Source organism: Chiloscyllium plagiosum, unplaced genomic scaffold (assembly GCF_037043375.1).
Source record: "Chiloscyllium plagiosum isolate Xiang-an unplaced genomic scaffold, Cpla_swu_hap1 HiC_scaffold_38, whole genome shotgun sequence".
Taxonomy (NCBI): domain Eukaryota; kingdom Metazoa; phylum Chordata; class Chondrichthyes; order Orectolobiformes; family Hemiscylliidae; genus Chiloscyllium; species Chiloscyllium plagiosum.
In genome coordinates this window covers 57,598,023-57,613,709 of record NW_028270176.1, presented here as the reverse complement: position 1 = coordinate 57,613,709, position 15,687 = coordinate 57,598,023, and positions in this window count along the sequence as shown.

Below are 15,687 nucleotides of genomic sequence, written 5' to 3'. Positions count from 1 at the left end.
TCACAGAGTCCAGTGTGGGACTGATAACGTGACTGATTTAACTTACAGATGGAAAATGTAGCCGCTCTGTGGAGGAACATTCTATTGCTCCATTTCTGTTTCCCTGTCGCTCATCACAGCAATGTGTGGGAGTGAAAAAAAAGTCCAGTCATCTTTCCCACTAATGGAGGATTCCTAATGAGGATTCATTGGAATCTCCCCATTGCCTGAAGCAAAACAATTCAGCCAAATTCAACTGTTTCAGGAAGAAATACCATTGTCAGAAGGCTGTGCAAGCAGAATAACTACAGAAGTAATTATCGGACTCGATAGTGAGGGGCACAGACAGGAGATTCTGTGGCTGCAAATGGGAATCCGGAATGGTGTGTAGCCTCCCACGTGCTCAGGGTCCAGGATGTCTCAGAGCGGCTGCAAAACGTTCTCACCGGGGCGGGGGAATCAGCCAGAAGTCATTGTGCACATTGGTACAAAGGACAGAGTGACACAGGTAGAAATAGCCATGACGTCCTGAAGAGTGAATGTAGAAAGCGAGGGAAAAGGATAAAAGACAGGACCATGACAGTGGAAATATCCAGTTTACTTCCAGTGCTCCGTGCTAATGAGGGTAAGAACTGGAGGATATGGCAGATGAACGGGTGGCTCAAGAATTGGTGCGAGGCAGAGATTTTTGAATTACCTGGATGTTTTGTGGGGCAAGGTGACGTGTTCAGGAAGGACGGGTTGTACCTGAACTCGAAGGGGACCAATATCCTGGCAGGCAGGTTTGAAACTGCTGCAAGGGATGGTTTCAACTAGATTGGCTGGCGTTGGGGAGGGGTGGGATCCTCAACAGCAGGGAGGCAAGTGCGAGGCTGGAAGGAGATACAGTAATTAGAAACAGTAAAGTGAAGAGACAGGTCAGGCGAGACAACGACAGGGAGCAAGGAATGTGTGTTGGATTAAATTGCAACTGTTTCAATGCAAGATGGCTGATAGGTAAGGCTAATGAACTCAGAACATGGATCGGTACATGGGACTGGGATATTATAGCCATTACATATACATGGCTAAGGGAGGGACAGCACTGGCAGCTTAATGTACCAGGGTACAGGTACGTTATGCGGGACAGAGATGGTGGAAAGAGGGGATGGGGAGTTTATTTTTGATTAAGGCGAGTATCACAGCAGTAATTAGATAAAATAACTGATGGATCATCCTGTGAGCACTTGTCTGGGGAGCTAACAAATAAGAAGAGAATGGTGATAGTATTTGGATTGTACTATAGGCCCCCAAATAGTAAACGAGGAATTAGGGGACCAAAAAATATGTAGACAGACTGGGGAGACTTGCAGGGCCAATAGGATTGCATTAGTAGATTTTAATTTTCCGAACATAGACTGGGAGGACATAGAATTAAGGACAGAGATGGAGTGTATCTATTAAGTGTGTTCCGAATAATTTCCTCAAGCAGTAAGTAGAAGGTGCAACTCGGGAAGGGACGAAACTTTACCTACTCTAAGATCTAGGGCAGGGCAGGTGACTGAGGTGACGGGGGGTGGGAGAGCACTCTGGGACCAGTGACCATAGTTCTATTAACTTTTAAATAGTTATGGAGAAGGACAAAAGTGCTCCACAGTTTCAAGTTCAAAATTGGGACAAGGCGAACTTTGATGGAATTAGACAGGAGCTTGTAGGGGTTGGTTGGAAGAGTTTGTTTGCAGGCGATGGGACCTCCTGCAAGTGGGAGGCCTTTAAAAGTGAAATGTCTACAGTTGAAGGTCTATATGTTCCTGTGAGGGTAAAAGGCAAGGTTGGTAGGAAGAGGGAACCTCGGATGTCAGGAGATATTGAGGCTTTGACCAAGCAAAAGGAGGCGTGGCTCAGATCTAGGCAGCTGGGATCGAGGGAATACCTGGAGGTGTACAGGGGATACAGTAGTTTACTGAAGAAGGAAATCGGGAGTGCAAACAGGAGGCAGAAGATAGCCTTGGCTGAGAAGATTAGGATGAATCCAAAGAGGTTCTTTCAGTATATTAAATTAAAAAGAATAACTAAATGAGAATATGACCCCTCAAGGTCCAAAGTGGACATGCATGTCTAGGACTGTAGGAGATTTGCGAGATTCTCAATGAATATGTCTCCTCTGCCTTTACTGTGGATAAATACATGAAGGCTTGGGAGGTTAACAAAGGTTGTGGTGTTATCTTGGGGTGAGTCAATATCACAGGAGAAGACATGTTGGATGCATTAGATTGTATGAAGTTGGATAAATCTCCTGGTCCTAAACAGGTCCTTTGGGGCGGCACGGTGGCACAGTGGTTAGCACTGCTGCCTCACAGCGCCAGATTCCTGGGTTCAATTCCCGCCTCAGGCGACTGACTGTGTGGAGTTTGCATGTTCTCCCCGTGTCTGCGTGGGTTTTGTCCGGGTGCTCCGGTTTCCTCCCACAGTCCAAAGATGTGCAGGTCAGGTGAATTGGCCATACTAAATTGCCCGTAGTGTTAGGTAAGGGGTAAATATAGGGGTATGGGTGGGTTTCGCTTCGGCGGGTCGGTGTGGACTTGTTGGGCCGAAGGGCCTGTTTCCACATTGTAATCTAATCTAAAAATCTAGGTACATCCAAGAACACTGCAAGAGGCTACAGAACACACTACGGGGACCTTGGGTGATATTTTTGCATCATTGTTAGCGACAGTTTAGGTTCCAGAATATTGGAGAGTAGCAAATGTTGTGCCATTATTCAGGAAGGGAAGCAAAGAAAATTCTGGGATCTATAGACTAGGAAACCTAACATCTGTGGTTGGTCGGTTACTTGAGAAGACTCTGAGGGATGAGATATACATGCATTTGGAAAGATAAGGTTTTTTAGAAATAGTTTTTTTTTTGACAGATTCCCTACAGTATGGAAACAGGCCATGTGGACCAACAAGACCACACCGACTCTTAAAACAGTAACCCACCCAGTCCCATTCCCGTACCCTGTATTTACTCCTGACGAATGCACATAACACTATGGGTAACTTAACATGGCCAATTCACATGACTATACATCTTTGGATTGTGGAAAGAAAATGGAGCACCCAGAGGAAACACAAAAATACAGTGAGAATGTGCAAACTCCACACAGAGAGTCACCTGAAGCTGGAACCAAACTTGGATCCATGGCACTATGAGGCAGGTAGGAGTTTCATGGCGATTGGTAGGACTTTAAGGAGTGTAGTTGAGTAGAGGGACCTTGGAGTTTAGTTCCACGATTCTCTGAAAGTGGGGTCACAGTTAGACATGGTAGTGAAGAAGGCTTTTGCCACACTAGCATGCATCGGTCAGGACACAGAGGAGAGCAGTTTGGAAGTTATGTTGCAGTGCCAGCCACTGAACCACCATGCCACCCTTGCTTTTTTCAACACAGTTCAATGACACAGGTACAAAATCTATTCTATCCTTCACCAATGATGCACGTTCCAATATCACATACCAGGGATAATTTATTCTCCACTGAAAATGTGATCTTATTATTATTTATTAGATTATTATTAATTTTAATAATTATTATTAATAGTTGTTTTTAGACTGGAAAGATTGAATGGCTTTGTGAGTGGGAGACCATGCCTCTCAAATTTGTTTGAGTTCATTGATGAAATGACCAGTAATGTTGATGAGGATAGGGCGGTGGACATAGCCTGTATGATTTTCAGTAAGGTCTTTGGCAAGGTTACTATTGATAGGCTGGTCTGGAACGTGAGAATCGCATGGAATCCAGAGGGATCTGGCGAATTGGATACACAATTGGCTTCATGGTAGTAAAAGCAGAGGGTAATAGTGGAAGGATGCTCTCGGACTCGAGGCCTGTGACACATGAAGTGCCTCAGGAGTCGCTGCTGGACTCATTGCTGTTTGTTATCTGTATCAATGATATTCTTGCGAATGTACAAGGCATGGTTAGGAAACTTGAAGATGACACTAAAATAGGTGGTATCGTGGACAGTGACGAAGTATATCAGACATTGCAGCAGGACCTAGATCAAATTGGAGAAGTGGGCCGAGGAATATTTTGGTAACGTTAGATCAAGATAGGAGTTTCATGGCGATTGGTAGGACTTTAAGGAGTGTAGTTGAGTAGAGAGACCATGGAGTTTAGGCCCACCATTCTCTGAAAGTGGGGTCACAGTTAGACATTGTAGTGAAGAAGGCTTTTGCCACACTAGCATGCATCGGTCAGGACACGGAGGAGAGCAGTTGGGAAGTTATGTTGCAGTTATACAGGATGTTGGTGGGGCTGCACTTGTAGTGTTGTGTTCAGTTTTAGTCAAATTGCGATCGGCAGGATGTTTTTAATTTGGAATGTGTGCAGACGGAATTTACAAAAAGGTTGCCAGGACTCAACAGTATGAATTATCGGGAGAGGTTGGACAAGCGAGGACGTTTTTCTTGACAGAATAGAAGACCGAGAGGGATCTTATAGAAGGTTACATGGAATAGGTGAATGCATGCAGCGTTTTTCTTTCCTAGAGTTAGGGAATCGAGGAGGAGAGGGCAACATTTTAAGGTGAGAGAGGAATGAATAAAAGGGAAACTGATGGAAACTGTTTTACATAGAGAGTGATACACAAAAGGAATGAGCTGCCAACGGAAGTGGTTGAAGCATTTGTATTAACGATATTTAAACGGCATTTGGGCAAGTACATGGACAGGAAAGGATGAGAATGCTATGGGCCAAGTGCTGGGAAATGAGGTTAATGTGGTTGGATATTTGGATCAGCATGGACGAGTTTGGGCCAAAGGGCCTCTCTGCCTCTCTCCATGCTGTGGACTTGATGACGCTACAAATAGAATAGCATTTGGGTCAAGCTCTCATTTATTCTTTGGTCATGAGTTCGAGTTGCATTTGGACAATGTTCTGTCAAGTTAACTTTGCACATATTTTGCTTTTCAGTTTGTTATCGACAATACGTGTGTGTATGCGTGTGTGTGTGTGTCTGTGTATGTTTCTGTGTCTGTCTGTGTGTGTCTGTGTGTGTTTCTGTGTCTGTGTGTGTTTCTGTGTCTGTGTGTGTCTGTGTGTGCCTGTGTGTGTGTCTGTGTGTTTCTGTGTCTGTGTGTGTCTGTGTCTGTGTCTGTGTGTGTTTCTCAGTATTTTTTAAAGGAAAATATCAATGTACATATTTGCAATATCCTCTCGTCATTCCTCTTTCCATCATAATTTGAGCAACTTTGTTTTGGTCATAAACGTGTTGTTTTACAGATTAAAGAAATCTGCCTGACTTGTTCCTAACACTGACCCTGACACACTCTGAGAACGATATCATTTGCCATATTACCAACATAGTTATAATTTTTGTTTTTGTGGCCAGTGGAGGAGTGGGGCTAGAAAAGGGAGCAGTGAACCAAAACAACACAGGGAATTATCGACTCAATCAGCGAACGTTAGTGTCGAGGAGTTCGTTGGACGGGATTCTGAGAGATACGATTTACATCTATTTAGAAAGACAAGGACTGATTAGGGATAGTCAATATGGATTTGTGTGATGGAAATCCTGTCTAATTAATGTGATTGAGTACTATGAAGAGGTGACAATGAAGATTGAAGAGGATACTTTGGTATACATTGTTTACACAGACTTCAGCAAGGCATTTAATACGGTACCTCATCGTAGACAGATTACTAAAATTAGGTTATATGTAATCTTGGAAAAGCTAACCAATTGGATACAAAATTGGATTGAAGGTAATGGATTGTTTTCCAGAAAGAAGACCTGTGGCTAGTGTTGTGCTGAAAGAATCAGTGCTGAGCTCACTGCTTTTCATCACGGATATAAACAACGTTGATGTGATTATCGGAGGCATGGTTCGTAAGTTTACAGATAACATCACCAAAGTGGTGCAGTCGACAGTGAAGAAGATGATCTCAGAATATAACGGGATCTTTGACATCAATGAGCCAAGGACTGGCAGATGGAGTTTAATTTAGATATTTGTGAGGTTTTGCATTTTGGTAAGTTAAAGCAGGGAATGAACAAAGAGGCCTACGGGTGAAGATTCATAGTTCCTTGAAAGTGGAGTTTAGGTCGGTAGAGTGGTGAGGAACGTGGTTGGCATGCTTGTCTTAGTCTGTCAGAACATTGAGTATAGGAGTAGGCGTAACGTGTTGCGCTTGTAAAGGACGTAGGTGAGGCCACTTGAAGATTATTGCGTACATATCAGTTGACTCTGCTAAAGGATGGATGTTGTTAAGCTTGAAAGGGTGCAGAAAAGATTTACAAGGATTTTCTGGAACCTGAGAGTTTGAGCTACAGGGAAATGATGAACAGGTTGAGGCTTTTTTTCTGGACTGTCAGAGGTTGAATGGTGACATGACAGAGGTTTAAAAAAAGTCCTGAGGGGCATTGATAGTCTGAATGGGCAAGATCTTTTTCCCAGTGTAGGGGCGTCCATAACTAGACGGCATAGGGAGAAGGTGACAGGGCAAAGACTTAGAAGGGACCTGAGGGGAAACTTTTTCATACAGAAGTTGGTGGGTGTACTGTCGGAGGAAGTGGTGAAAGCGGGTACAATTACATGTTTAAAATGTATCGGGATAGGTACATAAATAGGAATGGTTCAAATGCTGTGGGCCAAATGCTGACAAGTGGGACGAGATCTGATTCAGATGCCAGATTGGCATAGACAATTTGGACAAAAGGAGCTGTTTCCATGCTGTATGACTCACTTATTCCCACAACGGGATGAGGATAAATTCTAAAAGGGCCATTCGAATGGAAATTCTCTTCCCCAGAAGTTTGTGATGCTTCTCTGATTCAGCTGAGTTAGTTAAAGATTTGACAGAGAATTGTGTCACAGATAATGGGACACAGGCAGGAAAATGAGGCTGTGACCACAATTCCTAAAGAAGGGCCTGTGCCCGAAACGTCGAATCTCCTGTTCCCTGGATGCTGCCTGACCTGCTGTGCTGTTCCAGCAATAAAGTTTCAACTTTGATCTCCAGCATCTGCAGACCTCACTTTCTCCTCGAAGATTTCAACCTACTGCGAATCCTCTTACAAGGATGCCTTCCTTGAAGAAGCTCTCTGCCTCTCTCTACAAAGATTTCAGTGAGTCCCTCTCTCACTGCACACCCCAGGTCATCTCCTCTGCACAGAAGCTCTTCAGCCACATTCTGAAGCAGACTCGTTACCACAGCCATATCTCCTTTCTCAGCACCTGCCTACGGAACCGACTGATCCCCCATGGACTCCAGATCACCTTCCGACCAACACAATTTGGACCCAACCAGGACTACCAGTACCTGCAACAAATCCGCAGCCTCCAGCAACGGACCTCCCTCCGGATCCTCCACTCCACGCTTGCAGCCATGCGCCGGTACCTACATTCCCTGCAACTCGACCAACCCCAGCTCAGGACAACTCTCTCACAGACCTGTAAAGGACCTCTACTGTTCTTCATTTACAGAAGAATCCATAGACTGAACAAACAGTTCTTTCTAGCCATTTCGGAAATTAAAGGCAGTAAGTACCAAAAACTTTCATGCACTTACCCCCAAACTCCGGATTCCTCAACCGTTCCAGAAACTTCCATCGGCCTCCGAAACCAGTCCGGCGCCATTACACACGCGGCCGCTACAGCGCCCGCGGCAATAGCCGCAGACGCCGCAGACGATGACGTCACTTCCGCCCCCACCGACCTCGCAACCTTCATGATCGCGGCCCAAACAACCGCCTCCGGGATCGCCGCACAGACAACCTGCTCTGCGATCGTCATGAAGACAATCACCAACAGATTGGAAACCTCCGCGGCTACGGGGAAGAACTCTGTCTGCGTGGTCGCCGCAGCTACTTCCGCCCCCAGTGACGTCAGCAATCTACGTTTGGACCACATCGCCGCATGTGTCTCCGCCCCCCCGCCGCGTTCCGCCACCGCGCCTAACTCCGCCCCCCGGCCGAGTTCCGTCACCGCGCCTAACCCCGCCCCCAAGCCGCGTTCCACCACCACGCCTAACTCCGCCCCCCGGCCGAGTTCCGTCACCGCGCCTAACCCCGCCCCCACGCCGCGTTCCGTCACCGCGCCTAACTCCGCCCCCCGGACGAATTCCGTCACCGCGCCTAACCCCGCCCCCCCGCCGGTCTCCATCACCATGTCCAACTCCGCCCCCAAGCCGACCTCTGTCCCCGCCCCCAGGCCTAACCCCGCCCCCACATCCAGCTCCAGCCCCACACCAGGTCCTAGCTCCCAGCCCTGCCGTGTGTTCACCATCCCTCCAGACTTGCCCCTCTCTGAGGATGAAAGATCAGTCCTCAGCAGAGGTCTCACCTTCGTTCCCACACGTTCTCGGGTCAATGAATTCAATACACAGAGTGACACCGAACAATTCTTCCGCCGCCTTCGCCTCCGTGCCTTCTTCTTCAACCAAGACTCCCGCCCACCCTCTGACGACCCCTTCTCCCACCTCCAACACACCCCGTCCACCTGGACACCCCGTGCTGGCCTCCTACCTGCCCTCGACCTGATTCCTGAAGAAGGGCCTGTGCCCGAAACGTCGAATCTCCTGTTCCCTGGATGCTGCCTGACCTGCTGTGCTGTTCCAGCAATAAAGTTTCAACCACAATCTGATCAGCGACAATCTTATTGCCTGGTGGAGAAGACTCAAATTCTCTAATGACCCACTCCTGCTCCTCAGTCCCATGTTTCTGTGTTCCATTCCACCTCTCTAACCTGCTAGACAGGAGCAGTTAGAGTCCACTTACTGTTATAGCATGGTGCACAGAAATAGAGGAAACAATTTGGTCCCTCGAGACTGTCCCACTCGGTTTGGGAGATTTGGAAAATGTAATTGGAAGATCCAGGCTGGATATGGAAGAGGTTGCTCATTTCTCTTTACAGATCTTTCCCTCTCTGTATCTTGTGCTTCATTTGTTGATCATGTTGTAGACCCAGATTCACTGTGAATACAGCCCCCAAATCTCACCCAGTGACGGCTCACAAAATCCACGGGTGTCCCGGATTGCAACATTCCATAAAAGACCTTCCAGGAAAATAAAACCAACTAAATTTCCAAGAGCTGAATGGGAGAACATCAGAAACAGGGGCAGGTCATTCACATCCCAAGCCTGCCTTACGTTCACTAAGATCAAAGCTGACCTGCTCCAAGTCTCAAATCTTCGTTAATGTCCAAGTCTTCTTGAGCACTTCCATAGAGTACAGAACAAAGAATAGTACAGATTTGGAGATGCCAGTGTTGGACTTGGGTGTATAAAGTTAAAAATCACACAACACCAGGTTATAGTCCAACAGGTTTAATTGGAAGCACACTAGCTTTCGGAGCGTCACTCCTTCATCAGGTGATAGTGGAGGGCTCAATCCTAACACAGAATTTATAGCAGAAATTTGCAGTGTGATGTAACTGAAATTATACATTGACAAAATGATTATTAAGCCTTTCATCTGTTAGAATACAATGACAGTTTCACTTCTTTCATTTGTAAATCACAAAACCTTTATTTAAAAGTTGCATTCTCAGGTTAGCTGTAAACAATGGTGGTAGCTAGACAATATGGTGAAGTTGTTGCCCCCCGTGTTCTCTGTCTATGCCATAATGCTTAGATTGATTCTAATCTAAAAAGTGAGATAACCCAGTTTTACAAGAATTCATGCAGTTTTTGAGCTCAGAGTTCTACATGAAGGCATGCAGTTAGGAGCTTCAGCCTTGACATTGTGCCGTTTATCCTACTCCAAGATCAGACTAACCTGCATGCTTCAATTCACTTTGTTCAATGTACCTATCCAAGAGTCTCTTAAGTTTCCCTCACGTATTTGACTCTACCACATCACTGGCAGTGCATTCGACAAACCCAGCACTCTCTGTGTAAAGGATCTACCGCTGATATCTCCCCTAAACCTTCCTCCAATTACCTTAAAATTATGCCACCTAGTCATAGACATTTCTGCCCTGGGAAAATGCTTCTGGCTATTCACATGTCTCTATGCCTCTCATCATCTTGTACACTTCCATTGAGAAAAGCCCTCGGTCCCTCATTGTTTCTTCATAAGACGTGCCTTCCAGTCCAGGCAGCATCTTGTTAAATCTCCTCCTGGTAAGTCGCACTTAATGAGAATTAGTTATGATCTCTACACTTTTTGGAGTCATTCACGGCACAAGGAAAGATGATTATCATTGGTGGGCATCAATCATCTCAGCCGTGGGACACATCTGCAGGAGATCCTCAGCGTAGCTTCCTCAGCCCAGGTATCTCCAGTTTGTTATCATAGAATCCCTACAGTGTTAAAGGAGGCGATTCAGACCTTTGAGTCCAAACTGAGCAGATTAGATTCCCTACAGTGTGGAAACAGGCATTTCGGCCCATCCAGTCCACAATGACCCTCCGAAGAGTAACCCACCAGGCACATTTCGCTCTGACTAACGCACCTAACATAATGGACAATTTAGCATGGCCAATTCACCTGGCTTGAACATCTTCGGACTGTGACATAAAACCGGAGCACCCGAAGGGAACTCATGCAGACAAGTGGGGAATGTGCAAAATCCACACAGACAGTTGCCCAAGGCTGGAATCGAACCAGGGACCCTGGCGCTGTAAATCACCAGTGTAAGCGACTGAGCCACCGTGCCAGTAGAAGAGGGGGCATTCACTGAAGTTTACAAAATTTTCAGGACAAGTTGTCCCTCTTCAGCTCTTGAAACAGTCTGTGAACATGTACAGCAAGACCTGGACAACATTCAAGAGCGTGCTGTTAAAGTCTGGGTGACATTTATGTAACAGCACAGTACATTTCCACAGTAAAAGGAGGAGTTCTTCCGGAACCTCAATCTGTTTTCACTAAAATGTGGGGAAGCCATTCATCCCATCAAAACTACTGGGCAAGAAGAAGGATAGCTCATTCAATCCCTCCTGCCCATTTCACAGGAAGACATGGAGCCCACATGTAACATACATGGGATCAGAAAGAACCATTTCACACCCGGAGTCACTTACAAAGGAACAGGAAGAGGTTATTCAGCTTGTCAAGCCACTAACGCAGGAACAGGAAGGTGTCAGAGATGTTCCAACATCACAAACAAATGGAGCAGGGACTGCACAGACTGAATGCTCCAAATTGATCCACATGACTTAATTAGTCATGGTACATATGTGTTACTTTAACATGGTTTTCTGGCAGTCGGAATGAAGCCAACATTCATTAGCCATTCTCCAAGTTATCTTCCATCTCTAGGAAGGCATCCCCATGGTCTCCGTGGAGGTCAGAAGCCATTGGGGAATAACTAATTGTTTCAGAATGAAGGTATTTTGGCTGATGACAGGATTGTGCACAAAGTGACATTCAATGCAGTGTCACACAGTAACTGTGCATTAAAGTGTTCAGAGTTCACTCATAACCTGTGCCTCTCCGTCAATCGACATGGGGGCTCTGCAGATGCATGTAAAGTGTCGTGAATCAAACATCTAATGAAAAGTATGAAAATTTCATCATGTTCAGCTGTTTGGGACATAATGAAATTCTGTCCATGCCGATCAAGCTTCAACTTCTTATTCTCTCACAGCGCTACAGATTAAACACATAGTTACTGCACTCTCTCCTCATGATAACATCATGCCAGTGTTTAGTATGGTCAAACTACTTTGATCTCTATCAGTGACAAAGGGATCATTGTTTATAAAGCCGACCAAACCTTTACACAATGCACCAAATACTCTCTCAAAAAACACGATCAGTGGGAAAGATATTCTAACTTTTGTACTTCAATCATTTTGCATGAAGAACCACATAGAATTTACTTCCTGGCACCGTATGAATTCTGTCAGTGTCTTATGGCCAAGCACATCTAGGTCCTTTTCAAAAAAAGCACTCGCCAACCTCTCTACCATTTAATAAATATAAATGTACATGATGATATTTGTTGTTCACATCTGAATCATTTTTATACTTTGTGAACAGCTATTGCCCAAACACTGATCCTGCTGCCGCCCATCAATCCTTCAGTCCAGAGAAAAACAGTATTCTTCTCGTATCTCCACTCTCCAATGCTTAATCCATGTGGTATATATTCAACCCCGATCTACCCATGGACCCTAACATTCCCCATTCACCTGATAAATTGCCCGTAGTGTTAGATGAAGGGGTAAAGGTAGGGGAAGGTTTTGGGTAGGTTGCTCTATGGAGTGTTGGTGTGGACTTGTTGGGACGAAGGGCCTGTTTCCACACTGTAAGTAATCTAATCTAATCTAATCGAAAAAAGAATAGGGTGTATGGAAAATGAAGAGGGAGTATAGAATTGCTAATCAGAGAATGCATCACAGCTACAGAAATGAGGTTGTTGAGGAAGGTTTGTCTACTGAGTCAGTATGGGTGGAAGTTAGGAACAGAAAGGGAACGGTCACCGCACTTGGGGGTTTTCTACAGACCACCTAATAACAGTAGAGAGACTGAAGATCTCATAGGCGGGCAGATTCTGGAAAAAATGCAAAAATAGCAGGATTATTGTTATAGGTGATTTCAACTTTTCGAATATCGACTGGAACCTCCGAAGTGCAGATGGTGTGGATGAAGCCGTTTTTGTCAGGTGTGTTCAAGACGGTTTCCTTGCTCAGTATGTAGACAGACCGTCGAGGGGAGAGGCTATTTTGGATTTGGTGCTCGGCAACAGGTGTCAGAACTCACGGTGGGAGACCACTTTGGTGAAAGTGATTACAACTGCCTCACATGTAGCATAGTATGCGAGAGTAAAAGGAACATTTTCAGAGGGAAGATATTTAATTGTGGAAAAGGAAATTATGATGCTATCAGACAGGAGTTTGGAAGTTCATACTGGGAGCAATCGTTCCACAGAAAGGCACAGCAGACATGTGGAGACTGGTTAAGGAGCAGTTGTTGCGAGTGATACACAAATATATTCCTCTGAGACAGGTAAGAAGGGGTAAGATTAAGGAACCTTGGATGACGAGAACAGAGGGACGTCTCTTAAAAAGGAAGCAGGCAGCTTACGTAAGATGGAGGAAGCAAGGATCTAGCACAGCTTTAGAGGATTACAGGCTTCCTAGAAAGGAGCTCAGAAATGGACTGAGGTGAGCCATGATGGGGCACGAAAAAGGCTTGGCAGGAAGGATTAGGGAGAATCCAAAGGTATTTTTCTCATACGTGAGGAATAAGAGAATAATCAGGGAGAAGGTCAGGCCGACCAAGATTAGCGTAGGGAACTTATGCGTAGAGTCTGCGCAGATAAGGAAAGCCCTAAATGAGGTTTTTGCTTCGATTTTCACCAAGGAAAGGGAACTTGTTGTAAATGAAACTTAGAGAAGCTGGGACAGATCAGTCTTGACCAGATCAAGATTGATGAAGTTGATGTACCAGCAATTCTGGAAAACATTCAGATGGATAAGTCCCCAGGGTCAGACCAGATTTATCCTAGATTGCTCCGGGAAAGAGGAAAGGAGGTTGCTAAGCCGCTGGCGAGGATATTTGCCTCCTCACTCTTCATAGGAGTCGTACTGGAGGATTGGAAGGAGGCGAATGTTGTTCCTTATTTCAAAAAGGGTAATACGGAAATCCCAGACAATTAGAGACCAGTCAGTCTTACGTCTGCAGTCAGCAAAGTTTGGAAAAAAATTCTGAGAGATAGGATTTATGACTATTTGGCAAAGCATTGTGTAATTAAAGGCAGTCAGGGTGGCATCAGGAGGGGCAGGCCATGCCTCACAAATATCATTGATTTCTTTGAGGAGGTGTCAAGACAGGTCGACGACGGTCGAGCAGTGGATGTGGTGCATGTGAACTTCAGCTAGGTATTTGATAGTGTTCCCCATGGAAGGCTCATTCATAAAGTCAGGAAGTATGGGATACAGGGAGATTTGGTTATCTGGATTCAGAATTGGATGGTTGGCAGAAGGCAGACAGTGGTTGTAGATGGAAAGTATTCTGCTTGGAGGACAGTGTTGAGAGGGATCTCACAGGGCTGTGCTCTTGGGCCTCTGCTCTTTGTAGTTTTTTATAAATGACTTGGATGAGGAGGTTATGGAGTGGGTTAGTAACTTTGCTGATGACACAAAGGTTGGAGGTGACGTCGATAGTATAGAGGGCTACTGTAGTATAGAGGGCTTCAGGTCAAATTCGAATCCCGAATATAGCATTAAAGACAGGATTCTTGGCAGTGTGGAGGAACAGAGGGATCTGGGTGTGTAAGTGCATAGATCCCTCAAAGTTCCTACCCAAGTGGATAGGGTGTCAAGAAAACATATGGTGTTTTGGCTTTCATTAATAGGGAGATAAGGTTTAAGAGCCGTGAGGTTTTGCTGTAGCTCTACAATCCTGGTGAGAACACACTTGGAATATTGTGTCCAGTTGTGGACGCCTTACTATTGGAAAGCTCAGAGGCTTTGCAAAGAAGGTTTGCAAGGATGCTGCCTGGTTGGAGGGATAGCTTTATGAAGAAAGGTTGAACGAGCTTGGATCTTTCTCTCTGGAGACAAGGAGGAGAGAGGAGAGCTGATCAAGGTGTACAAAATAATGATAGGATTAGATAGAGTCAATACCCAGAGACTTTTCCCCAGGGCAGGATTGACAAGTACGAGAAGTCATAGTTTGAAGATATTAGGAGGAAGGTTAAAGGGAGACTCTTTATCAGAGATTTGTGAATGCATGGAATGCATTGCCAGCTCTGATGGTGGAAACAAAGTCATTGGAGACATTTAAGCGACTGTTGATCATGCACATGGATAGCAGTGAGTTGAGGGGTGCGTAGGTTAAATTATTATATTTTACATTAGGATTAAATCTCCGGACAACATCGTGGCCCAAAGGGCCTGTTCTGTGCTGTACTGTTCTATGTTCTATTTAGTATATTTAAAACAGACTCAGATAAGTTTTGATTGACAAGGGGATCAAAGATTACTGAGAAGATGCAGGAAAACGGGGTTGAAAATCTGTCAGTCGTGATCGAATGGCGGAGCAGACCTGATGGTCCGAATGGCTTCATTTCTGTCCGTGTCGAGTTGTGGCCTTGTAATATTTCGGTCCTGGATGGCACTGCGAATCAGTGGTTTGCACTGCTACCTCACAGCATCAGGGAACTGGGTTCGTTTTCCTCTGGGTGTTCTAATTTCCTGTCACAATTCAAAGTTGTGTAGGTTAGGCGAACTGGCCATGCTGAATTGCCGATTGTGTTCAGGGATGTTGATGTTAGGTGCAATAGTTAAGGGTCTATGTATAGTATTATGGTGGAGAATGGGATTGGTTTGCATACTCTTTGGAGGGTCAGTATAAACCTGAAGCGCCTGTTTTCACACTGTAGGAATTATAAGAAAATGCAGGCTGCTGCAATGTTCCAATGAAGTGCAACCCAAGCTCGAGTAACACCTCACTTTACAATTTGGCACGTTACAGTCTGTAGGAGTTAATATTCAATTCCATAAAATCGCAGCCTGAACCCATTATCGCTGTATTCCATTTTCCGTACACTCTCCCACCTGGGCTCCCTAAGTTCGTGTCTTGTTTATGTTGCATTCAACAGAGAAAATCAATTTCTAACATTTACACATTAATTTACACCCATTATATATCTGTGTCTCTTTCATCTCAATTTAAAGCCCATTTGTCTTTCACACTGGGCCTCCAAACACTCTTTCCCACCTCTGCCAAGATACTAAAGCGCTCACTTTCCAATCCTTTACACTTCTGAAGAAGATTTACACTGGACTTGAAACA